Source organism: Trachypithecus francoisi, unplaced genomic scaffold (assembly GCF_009764315.1).
Source record: "Trachypithecus francoisi isolate TF-2019V2 unplaced genomic scaffold, Tfra_2.0 Lachesis_group11, whole genome shotgun sequence".
Lineage (NCBI taxonomy): Eukaryota > Metazoa > Chordata > Mammalia > Primates > Cercopithecidae > Trachypithecus > Trachypithecus francoisi.
Window position 1 is genome coordinate 110,870,028 of NW_022681456.1, and position 11,666 is coordinate 110,881,693.

At 36.1% G+C, this 11,666-nt stretch overlaps 1 protein-coding gene across 1 annotated transcript in view; it reads right to left on the minus strand.

Moving 5' to 3' along the window:
• The window catches only part of PDE3A (phosphodiesterase 3A), a 323,428-nt gene that overhangs the window by 228,983 nt on the left and 82,779 nt on the right, over positions 1–11,666 (minus strand). The gene's annotated exons all lie outside the window — the stretch shown is intronic.

An 11,666-nucleotide genomic window follows, 5' to 3' on the forward strand; every position in this document is an offset into this window, starting at 1 on the left:
GATGACAGAGTGAGATGCTGACTCAAAAAAAAGTATAGATTTTACTTTCTTAAAGTATGTTGATATTTTACAAGAGGTTTTTAACTAAATGAATGCCAAATTGCATGTAAGCCTGAAGTAAATGTTTAGGGTAAATGAAGAATAAAAGAAAACTTTAGACATTGAAAATAATATTTTTTAAATCCAAAAAAATCAAACTAAAATTTAAAATAGAGCAAACAAAACAAAACAAAATATCTATGCCATATAGATATAGAATGATCTATATGGCAACTCTGAGGAGAAAAATACAACTATTAAAAGGGGTCTATTACTGACCCTAATCTTCACAAACAACCAAAAAGTAGTTTGTTTTTTTTGTTTGTTTGTTTGTTTTTTTGATGGAGTCTTGCTCGTTGCCCTGACTGGAGTACAGTGTCACAATCTCAGCTCACTGAAACCTCTGCCTCCCAGGTTCAAGTGATTCTCCCGCCTCAGTCTTCTAAGAAGCTGGGACTACAGGTGCGTGCCACCAGGCCCAGCTGATTTTCATATTTTTAGTATAGTCGCGGTTTTGCCATGTTGGCCAGGCTGGTCTCGAACTCCTGACCTCAAGTGATCTGCCCATCTTAGCCTCCCAAAGTGCTGGGATTACAGGCATAAGCCACCATGCCTGGCCTCTAGTAGTTCAATTTTTAATCTTCCTGATATTCAAAATTGATTTGGAAATTCTTGGGTTAATTACTTGTCAATGATAAGAACACTTTTCTTGTATTTTCAACCTAAAATTAAAAGCTATATGTGAGATCCAAGATTAGTAATAACCCTGTTTGGTGGTGCCAACTCTATCTACATCTAAGTAGCATCCAAAGTAGAGACACGCAGCAGGGAGGTGGCCAAAAAAAAGTGCTTTGTCGCTTCATCTCTTTTCCTTCCTTCAGTATTCCTTTCATTCCCATTCTAATTGATATTTTTAAAATCTTCTAATACTATTTATATTCTGATACATTGCAGATAGATAATGATAAACCATTTTGGGGAAAAGATAGGTGTTATAGATGTGTGCATTGACATTTTTACTGATATCTGTTTCTTATGCACTTGGTAAACCAACTGGGAAAAATTCATTACAATCTGCTATGAGTGTTTTAATAGGAATCAAGGTTTTTAAGAAACCAAGAATCAATAATCATCATCACCATCATCCCCTTCAGTTACTGGGTTGGGCCCAAAGCTTAATACATACATTACCTAGAGAAAGATGTAGATGAATGATTATCTTCATCTAGTTTTTCTAGATAAGCCTATAGTTCTGTTTTATATCTTTATGTAAAATTAACTTAAAGAAGAAAAAGATAGAAGCAAATGTGCTACATATATTACTGCTTCCAAAAGTTCAATTATTCACATAGCAATTACCTTGGTGATTCTCTCATGTTATGGACCAGCCACCCATAATATTGTATGCTTAGTCTTCTTCTCTCAGTAAAATTTTGTTTCCAATTGGATTTATTTGTTAAAACTTTATGTCACTACTTCAATGGAAACTCAGTAATACTTTATATAAGAACAAAGTGGCCATAAAACTAAAGTCAAGGAAAGACAATGCCATCTTTTTCAATTCTCACAAGAGCCTCTTATTTCTGACAAATACTCCTAGCCTGAGGCCTGCTGTCTGTTACAAAGATAATCAGTGAGGGTTGGAGGGACATGAAAGCATCCTAGCTCCAAGGTGAGATCTGCTCCCCTTAATCTCAATCAGTAACATCAGAGTAGAAATGAAAAGCAAATAATTTAGTAAACACTTAATATTATCTACCAGCATATCTGGTTGCATGTAAAACAATCTTTTATATCACCACTGATACGGACTCTACATTTCAAGAAATACTGTAGCCTATTATGCTAGGTATGCATTACTCAAGTAAAAAGTTATATTTTATCAAGAATGATGGTGGTTAAGCTAAACACAGAATGGCATTCATCCATGATCTGAATGACTGAGGGAAGGTAGTGTTTGCTTAGGTGAATGGCAGTAGTGAGCCATGGAAAGGGGGGAGCAGGGGCATGGAAGTTACAGAACTCCTCTGAGATCGCCAAGTCCCACTTCCCAACTTAAACACAGGCTTTAAAATAATCAAGCTGAAGCCATCTTTTTAGATGCAAACATTTTAAGGAAAAACTGCTAATAATCTTGAGAAGACTACTAAGTTTACTTTCCATCATGAAAAAGTAGTATTGTCTTTGTTCTAACTAATCAGTTATATGAATTCTACCATGCCGTTACCATATACAACTTTCAGATTATTCCAAAAGCTTAAAGATTTATCTGATTTTACTTTTTCGCATTGCATTCTTCTTACAAACTATGTATGAGGTGCTTATCTTTCTTGATACCATGCTATTTCTCCAATTATTCATTTCCTAACAATATTTTGCCTTTAATAAATTACAGCGTATGCTTTCAGCCAATGAATTGCCATTATTGTGGATTATTTACTCACAGATTATAAAACAAGCAGTAAGAAAGAAGAAAATTACTAAAATGAATTAATGAACAAATGTGTGCAAACTCTTTATTGGCCATCAACTCCATCGCCATCTTTCTGATTCACAGGAAGCAGGAAGACTCTAAACCTCATTTTTCGCAATCATTAGCCAGCTGGCTTCTCGTCAGGTCCTGCCAATGGGAGATATTGATTAGAGATCTGAAGGTAGAAGAAGTATAGGTTATTTTTTTCTGCTGAGTCAACAGCAGCAGAGGGCTACTGACAACCACTGTAGGTGACTATGGTATCCAGCTTGATAGTTTCACAGATAGTATAAGTATTGGCTCCTAGAAGACTGCTATGCCACAATGGCACAATGCTGTTTTAAGATCGCAGCAGAAGCACCAGTCTCTCCTGCAACTCAGTATCAAACATGATTTCATGGCCTCCAGCCTTGGGTGGTAACAGCCTTCTGATATTTAGATAACAGCGCTTTCTTTTTTGCAACTCCAGTCCTTCTGTTACCACTGTAATTGATTATTTTCATTCAATATCTTACTGCTTATATTACAGTAGGTTCTGATTTTGAGTGGGCACTACTGATACACAATAAAACTAGTATAACTCAAAAGTATCTTATCTTCCTATCATTAATGGTATTAAATTGAAAATTTTTGAAGTATACATTTCAGATAAATGCTATGAAAACTTTGAATGCATATGTATGAATGTACACACACTAAAATATGAAGAACAGGCTCTACAATGTAAAACAATCTCTTGATGATCAAATTATACATTATTTTTTCTTCATATATTACTAGTAACAAACACATTAAAAGGTATATGTAAATTTAAAAAGATAGAAATTATGCCAGTAACCTCAAGCATGTCTTTAAAATTTTTACTGTATACACATAACAAACTTATACTTATTTTATATATATTCTGCCTTTGAGGCTTTCCATAAGGATGATTTTCTGTTTGTAACAAGGCATAGTAGAAGGACCATGGGGTTTGGAGTTGGAAAGATTTCACAACTATCCTAGTCATAATTGTAAAATATCAATAGATGTCTACCTCTGGGATAGTTGAAAATTTTACATGAAATTACAGATATTAAAAGATATTTATAAAAATATAAATGTCTCATATTTTCCACCCATTCTTTCCTTTTGTTTAAACAGTAACTTGATTCACACTCAATGTACAAAATTATAAATAACAGAAGGATATGGTACAAATTTTCAGAAGCACAAAGAAACACTAATTTAGGGAGGAAAAGTCATCCGTAATTTCTCCATCTGATAAGAAAGCACTGTTAACATTTGACATATTTCCATCATCCTTGTATCTAGGCACTTTTATTTACATATTTTTATACCTTACATATTCTTTTTGTATAAATTCAAACTTTTTGCCCTCTTAAGGTTTTACCATAAGCATTTTTCAATCATTCTGTGAGCCACAGTAAACACCATGTTCATGACTATATAATGTAGTGTAGACAATAGTCTGATGGCCTCAAAGGCTATATCCATGCAAAAGATGGACAGTATCCTAATGTCTGTCTTTGCTTTTCACTGGAGTAACTCTATGTTTCTGAATCTTATGTTTCTGACTCTTAGGAAGGACAGCTTGTCTTCCTATCCACCAGACAAGTACAGCAAAACTGAGGGGCTTTCTCTGGGGGGCTTTTTTTTGCTCTACTTGTCTGACAGTAGATAGGAAGAATGGCATTCTTTCCAGTTTTATTTGCTGATAGTAGTGAAAACTCCTGTTTTATAAATAATAAATACATCCATGTGAAGATGAATATGTACAACATGATGAAAATTCACTAGTATATAAAATAATTCAAATTTCTGAAATCTAGAAGAAAAAAATCTGGAAATATTTTTGAAGAAAAAAGGTAAATGATCATATCTGTCAATTAGTAAAGTTAATATCTAAAGGAATCACCAAAATAATCATAATATCTAACTACATAAAAAAATTGTAAACACTTACTGAGAAGATAGGCTCAAAATGCAGCAATTTTAGGGAAATAACCTTTCTAAATGGCAATCTATGTGACATGTTAATTAATTTAATCAGGGCATAGTTCAGGAGTTCTTTTTAAAAAAAATTTTTACAGCATTGCAATAAACCAACTATGACACATTTAGTTATGTTACAAGTTATTTTTTAACAGATATAATAACTCAGATAAGAAAATGTTCTACTTTTAACCTACCAAAAGTAGATTAACCCTTACTTTGAATACAGACATTATATCCTTTTCTATCTAATTGCATTGAAACTTAGGGAAATCTGTATTCTATTCTGAGTCAACGACTGAGATAATATTATATAATAATTTATATATATAATGTGTATATATAGAATTATAGTTAAAATATTTTGTATAATGAAAAATAAAACACAGGAATTAAGTTGTGCATATATGCAAATATTTGTATGTTATTTGCATGTATATGCATAAATTTTACTTCATATATGCCTTGTTTTATCCATAAGTGAAATACTACAAGTATAATACCATTGGGAGCCCTAGAAAAATCTAAGCTACTCATATAAATTTAAGGTCTCAGTAGAGCAACGTTAATATTAAAAGCAAAATTAATGAAAAAAATAGAAAATGTAGAATAGAATAATATAGAATAGAATAATAATAATAATAAAATAAACAGAAATATTTCCCTGCTCAGAATTAGGAAATAGAATACTTCTTCTGTAGTATATTCCATATTAGAACGGAATTCCTTTGCCATTCAATGTCCTTGCTTAGATTTTGCTTGACATTTTCTCACTATGTGGATTGTTAGGTTTTGTTTGTTTTATGTGGTTTTTGTATTTTGCTGGAAATAGGTGCATTTCTGATAAAGAAGTGATTGATTTGACTGTATAAAAAAGGATTAAAGGGATTTCCTGGAAGGAGGCTTTGGTATAACTCAACCAAGGGAAGAGAAAGCAAAAGCTAAGGCTACTTGATAAAGCATCTTCATGCTTAGTCTGAGAGAGAATAGTTATTCTCAGTATGGTTCCCAGCTGGCAAAGTCATCCAAAAGCATAAGCCCTTTGCTTGATTCCTGTGGGCAAGTCCATAGCTTTAATTCTTTTTACCAGTCATTAAGTGCTATTCTGTAAAGATAAAAGGGAGCTAGAAAGGATTATTAAACTTCTAATAAACTGAAATAACCAAATTACTAGTTGCACCCCCATGCAATGTTTGGCAACTCTACCTATGGACACACATATACATAATTGTATTTCCAGCAAATTTTTTGGTAATAATTCTTTATTACAGCATTAATATAGCTAGAGTCATGTTTTTAATTACTGGAACTCTGGTCTGTTTATAAGTTAGTTTTGCTTTGGAGCTATAGATTTAGGTTGTATGGGGCTTGGTTCATGCTGCAGTACAGAGATGTTTCCATCAATATTTGGGGCATATAATTTCCTAAGAAGTCAACTTTATAGTTTGAATGTAAAACGCTAATACTTGTTTTATTAAATTCTCCCCAAATTTGTTTGTCTAGTATCTCTTTGGTGGTATGATATATTACACAAGCAAACCCCCAGGGAACATATTACAAAATTCAGCATTTTAAAATTCTACCTGCTTATGTATTTTAGCAAACTTAAGCTATCTGACTTATTCCTGTCACTCAGCAAACTTATTTAAAGCAAAACATAGTAAATGCCTCCAATTCTCTCTAAAGGTTCTAAAATATATACTCTCTCTGCTCATTGAAGGAGTGCTAAGGAGCTGATCCCTTCATGAGGGAACCTACAGGTTGTTGAGATGTCCTGGATATAAATATTTAAATGGACAGTTCATTTTCAGTCATTTCATAAATTTAAATATTTTTTCTCATGTATTTATTTTATTAAGGAAAAATACCATCTATTGTGGTCAAATGCCAATTTATCATTAAGTATGTTACATTGATAGGAATGTTCCAGGGAGCAATGCTTTGATGCAGGAAAGCTTTAGATAAATCACACAGTAACAGTACCTAAAATCTGTTCAGGGAGACCCAAGAGGCATTATCTGAATGAATTATTCTACTTTCCACCTCTTAGACCTTTTCCAATCTTTTCAATGTTTTTAAATACTCACCTGGCATCATGCTACAAAAGAAAAGGAGAGAAATAGGAGAGGAACAATTAACATGGTTTTTATCTGTTTGTTTATAGTTAGAAAGCTTACCAATTTTAGAATAAACACAGAGACATGACAGGGATTTACTGAAAAGCAGCCTACCATTTCCTAGTAAATACTGAATTCCATAATAAACAAGAGGGCTTGCTCTCACATTCTTTCATCTTAATTTATTTGGCAAGCATCTGGTGCATGCCTACTACATGCCAGAATCCTGCTACAAGCACTATTCTCTAGCAGTGAGTAAGATAAAGCCAATGAAATCTAATTAAACTAAAGAGCTCTGCACAGCAAAAGAAACTATCAACAGAGTAAACAGACAATCTACAGAACGGGAGAACATTTTTGCAAACTATGCATCTGACAAAGGTCTGATATCTGGCATCTGCAAGGAACCTAAATTCACAAGAAAAAAGCAAACAATTCCATTAAAAAGTGGGCAAAGGACATGAATAAACACTTTCAAAAGAAGACATACATGCGGCCAACAAGCATATGAAAAAAGCTCAACATGACTGATCATTAGAGAAATGCAAATCGAAACCACAATAAGACACCATCTCACACTAATCAGAATGACCATTATTAAAAAGTCAAAAAGTAACAGATGCTGGTGAGGCTGTGGAGAAAAAGAAACACTTATACACTGTTGGTGGGAGTATAAATTAGTTCAGCCACTGTAGAAAGTAGTGTGTCTATTCCACAAAGAGCTAAAAACAGAACTACCACTCAACCCAGACGTCAAATTACTGGGTATATACACAAAGGAATATAAATTGTTCTGTCATAAAGACACATGCACATGTATGGTTATTGTAGCACTATTCACAATAGCAAAGACATGGAATCAACCTAAATGCCCATCAATGGCAGATTGGATAAAGAAAATGAGGTACATATATACCATGGAATATTATACAGTCATACAAAAATGAAATCATGTCCTATGCAAGAAAATGGATGGAGCTGGAGGTTATTATCCTTAGCAAACTAACACAGGAACAGAAAATCAAATACGACATGTTCTTACTTGTAAGTGGGAGCTAAATGATGAGAACACATGGACACATAGAGGGGAACAACACACACTGGGGTCTATTGAAGGCTAGAGGGTGGGAGGAAGGAGAGGACCGGGAAAAATAAATAATGGGTACCAGGCTCAATACCTGAGTGCCCAAATAATCTGTACAACAAACCCCCATGACCTGAGTTTACTTACATAACAAACCTGCACATGTACCCCTGAACTTAAAAGTTAATAAATAAACAAACAAACAAAGCCCTCCTCTTATTGAGCTTACATTCTAGTTAAAGAAGGCAGCATATAAGAAAATAACATGTCAGCTGGTAATACAAACAATGCAGAAAAATACAGTTAGGTAAAGATAGAGTGGTGAGGGAAGCGTGAATGAATTGTTTTAAATAAAGTGATATGGTGAAGACTACTCATGAGGAAAACTGGAGCACAGGCAAGGAACTGAAAAAATAATCTATGTGTACATTGGAAAAAAGTACATTCCTGGCAGAGGAAACAGTAAGCACAAAAAAATCCAAGGTAAAGATATGCTTAACAGGTTCAAGCAAGAGCCAGAAGCTGATGTGACTAGAATGAGTAAATGAGGAAAGTGTACAACATAAGGTCAAAGATATCACAGGGAGACAGATGATGGCTGAGCTCATTGCCTGGGTGAAGAATGTCAAATTTTCTTCTGAATGAGAGTTGGTGTAACTGCAAGATTGCAGAGAAATGGCATGGTCTGATTCACCTATCAAAGGATTAGTTCTGCTGCTGTGTGATGAGTAAACTGTAAGGAGGCAAGAGTGGAAGCAGGCAACAGATAATTTCAGCAACAGATGATGGTGACTGTGTAGATACTTAAATAGTGACACTCTAGATATTTGGGAGTCAGGTGGAATAAGATTTTCAGATAGATGGAATCTGAGATGTAAGAGAAACAGAGCTGAGGAAGGAGGACTCAGAGTATCTGGAAAAATCTAATGGGATCATCAATGTGTCAACAACATGATTTCCCGAACACGATCCCTACTTATATTCAAAACAATGACAAAAAGTATCTAACATTTTACAGGCTTTTCCTCTCTGACTTCTTTAACCAAAAATTGAACTTTCTATTTTACTTAGTTCTTAGATACTCTAGACAAATCATGGTTCTCTCTTTCCATTGTTTTTGCCACCTACATACCGATACCTCAGCAAATGACTTCTACATTATCAAGTGTTGGCCAGGCACAATGCCTCACGCCTATAATTCCAGCACTTTGGGAGGCCAAGGCGGGCAGATCACCTGAGGTCAGAAGTTCGAGACAAGCCTGGCCAACATGGTGAAATGCCGTCTCTACTAAAAATACAAAAAAAATTAGCCAGGCGTGGTGGCGGTCACCTATAATCCCGGCTACTTGGGAGGCTGAGGCAAGAGAACTGCTTGAACCTGGGAGGCGGAGGTTGCAGTGAGCTGAAACGGTGCCATTGTACTCCAGCCTGGGCGACACAGTGGGGCTCAGTCTCAAAAAAAAAATACATTATCAAGTTTGTCATCCAAAACCAGTCAATCACAAATCTGGGAAATAAAAACTCAACTTCACTGTGGTTGGCTTTTAAATCCCTTGCACCTACAGATTCAAAAGAGTGGTAGGCAGGCATTAGATAGGAGTACCATGGCATTCTTTCTGAAGGTGCCTAAAAGCAAAGGCTAAAAAAACTCTTTAAATCTTATCAAGACAGCATTGAGGAAATACTGCAAGAATAATTAGCAGTGTCTTTAGTAGGTGAATAAGGTGAATAATTCCCTACTTGGGGCCCCTTCAGCTAATCAAGTTAACATGGTCTGAGCTACCAAAAGGGTGCGAGGGTCAGAAGTCATGCAGTGTCAGGGGGCTGGCATGCTTCCCTTCCATGTGTTTGCTGTCTATAGCTGATGTCTATCGTTAAGCTAAAGTCAAATGATCCACAGCCCATGATGAGAGGGTGACTGTTGCACAATTCTACCAGCATTCTCCCAGGTGGGTTTTGCAGATCATTAACCACATAAGATTCCCTGAGATGGAAAAAAGCTTCTCTGATCAAACAAATATAGCAAATGTTCTATCCTGCATTCCTTCTGTAAAAATTTACAATGTTCTTTCATTCGAGGTTTTCTCAAGTCCTGCGGTAACTAAACCATTAACAGCTTAACTAGCATTTCCCAAACTTGTTTTACCAATGAGTCAAGAAAACAAGAATCCTAATCTGAGAAAGGAGAAGAGGATGACCATTTAGAGACATATTGCAAAGGAAAACTGTCAAAACTTGGTGAATGATTTAATGAATGGATGAGACAGAGAGATATTGAAGATGACTTCAGTTCTAATGCTGATGACCAGAAAAGGGAGAAAAATACACATTAAGACAAATGACTTCCAAATTCTAAAAAAATTATTTTGTTTCAATTACACTCATTAGGCATGATGGCTATGTTCCATGTGCTAAATCAGGCATTAAGAACAATGAACAAGAAAGAGACTAATCTTGTATCTGCACAAGTTAGACTAAATGGACCACTATGAGAACTAGTCTGATGCATGCAGAGGAATGCCATAATTCAGGAGCACTAATATTTTACTGGGATTAAGTATTCCCTTTGAGAATATGGAAAGCATTGTTCAGGGAAGCATTCCAAGCAGTAGCATCTAAACTGAGACCTATGGGGGCAGAGCATTTTGGTCAGGTGATGAGACATATTGTTCAGACACAAAAGCAAGGCAGACAGATCAGATGAAGAGCCAGTGAGTCAGGGCTAAATTATGCAACAAAGAGAAATGCAGTTAAGTGTGAGCTCCCCACACAAGATGAAAGGGTGAAACACAGTTAAATAAACAACTGTGTGTCAACTACAACTGCAACCACGTTATAGGCACAGATATTTCTAAATGAATATAAAATCAGACTCTTTCCAAAAGAAGTCCAACACATTCATCTCACACATGAGAAGATTCTTTTAGATACTGGGGTGCCATGTAATGTGGCAGAATTAAAGGAAAGGAAATAAATCACCTTTTGCTTTGGGATCCTTCTCATATTCAAAAGGTCACTGGGGCCGGGCACGGTGGCTCACGCCTGTAATCCCAGCACTTTGGGAGGCTGAGACGGGCGGATCACGAGGTCAGAAAATTGAGACCACCCTGGCTAACATGGTGAAACCCCGTTTCTACTAAAAATACAAAAAAAAATTAGCCGGGTGTGGTGGCAGGTGCCTGTAGTCCCAGCTACTCAGGAGGCTGAGGCAGGAGAACGGCGTGAACCCTGGAGGCGGAGCTTGCAGTGAGCCGAGATCGTGCTACTGCACTCCAGCCTGGGCAACAGAGCCAGACTCCACCTCAAAAAAAAAAAAAAAAAAAATAGTAACTGGTCCTTTTTCCCACAAAAAAATTAAAAACTGTAAGTGAATAAGGCTGGGTGTACTTGCTCATGCCTGTAATCCCAGCACTTTGGAAGGCTGAGGCAAGCAAATTACTTGCGACCTGGAAGGCCAAGGTGGGCGGATCACTTGAGGCCAGGAGTTTGAAACCAGCCTGGCCAACATGGAGAAAGCCTGTCTCTACTAAAAATACAAACATTAGCCGGGTGTGGTGGTGCACACCTGTAATCCCATCTACTTGGTAGGCTGAGGCAGGAGATTCACTTGAACCCAGGAGGCAGAGGTTGCAGTAAGCTGAGATGGCACCACTGCACTCCAGCCTGGGAGACAGAGCAAGACCACACCTCGAGAAAAATAAACATAAAAAGTAAAAGACCACTGAATAACTGAATAGTTAGGAAAACTGTTAATACACTGAGGTCTGAAACATTCTTTGTTTAGAAGTCTGAACCAGATTCTTAAATACCTGACACTTTACTATGACTTCTGTCTTCCACAGCCTTTTGTAAGTGATCAAGGCATATTTCCAAATACTAGAATTTTTGCTGACATATCTGAAGGGATTAAAAGGTAACTACTAGATTTAAACAGTGAGCTTTGTAAAACTGACTGCAA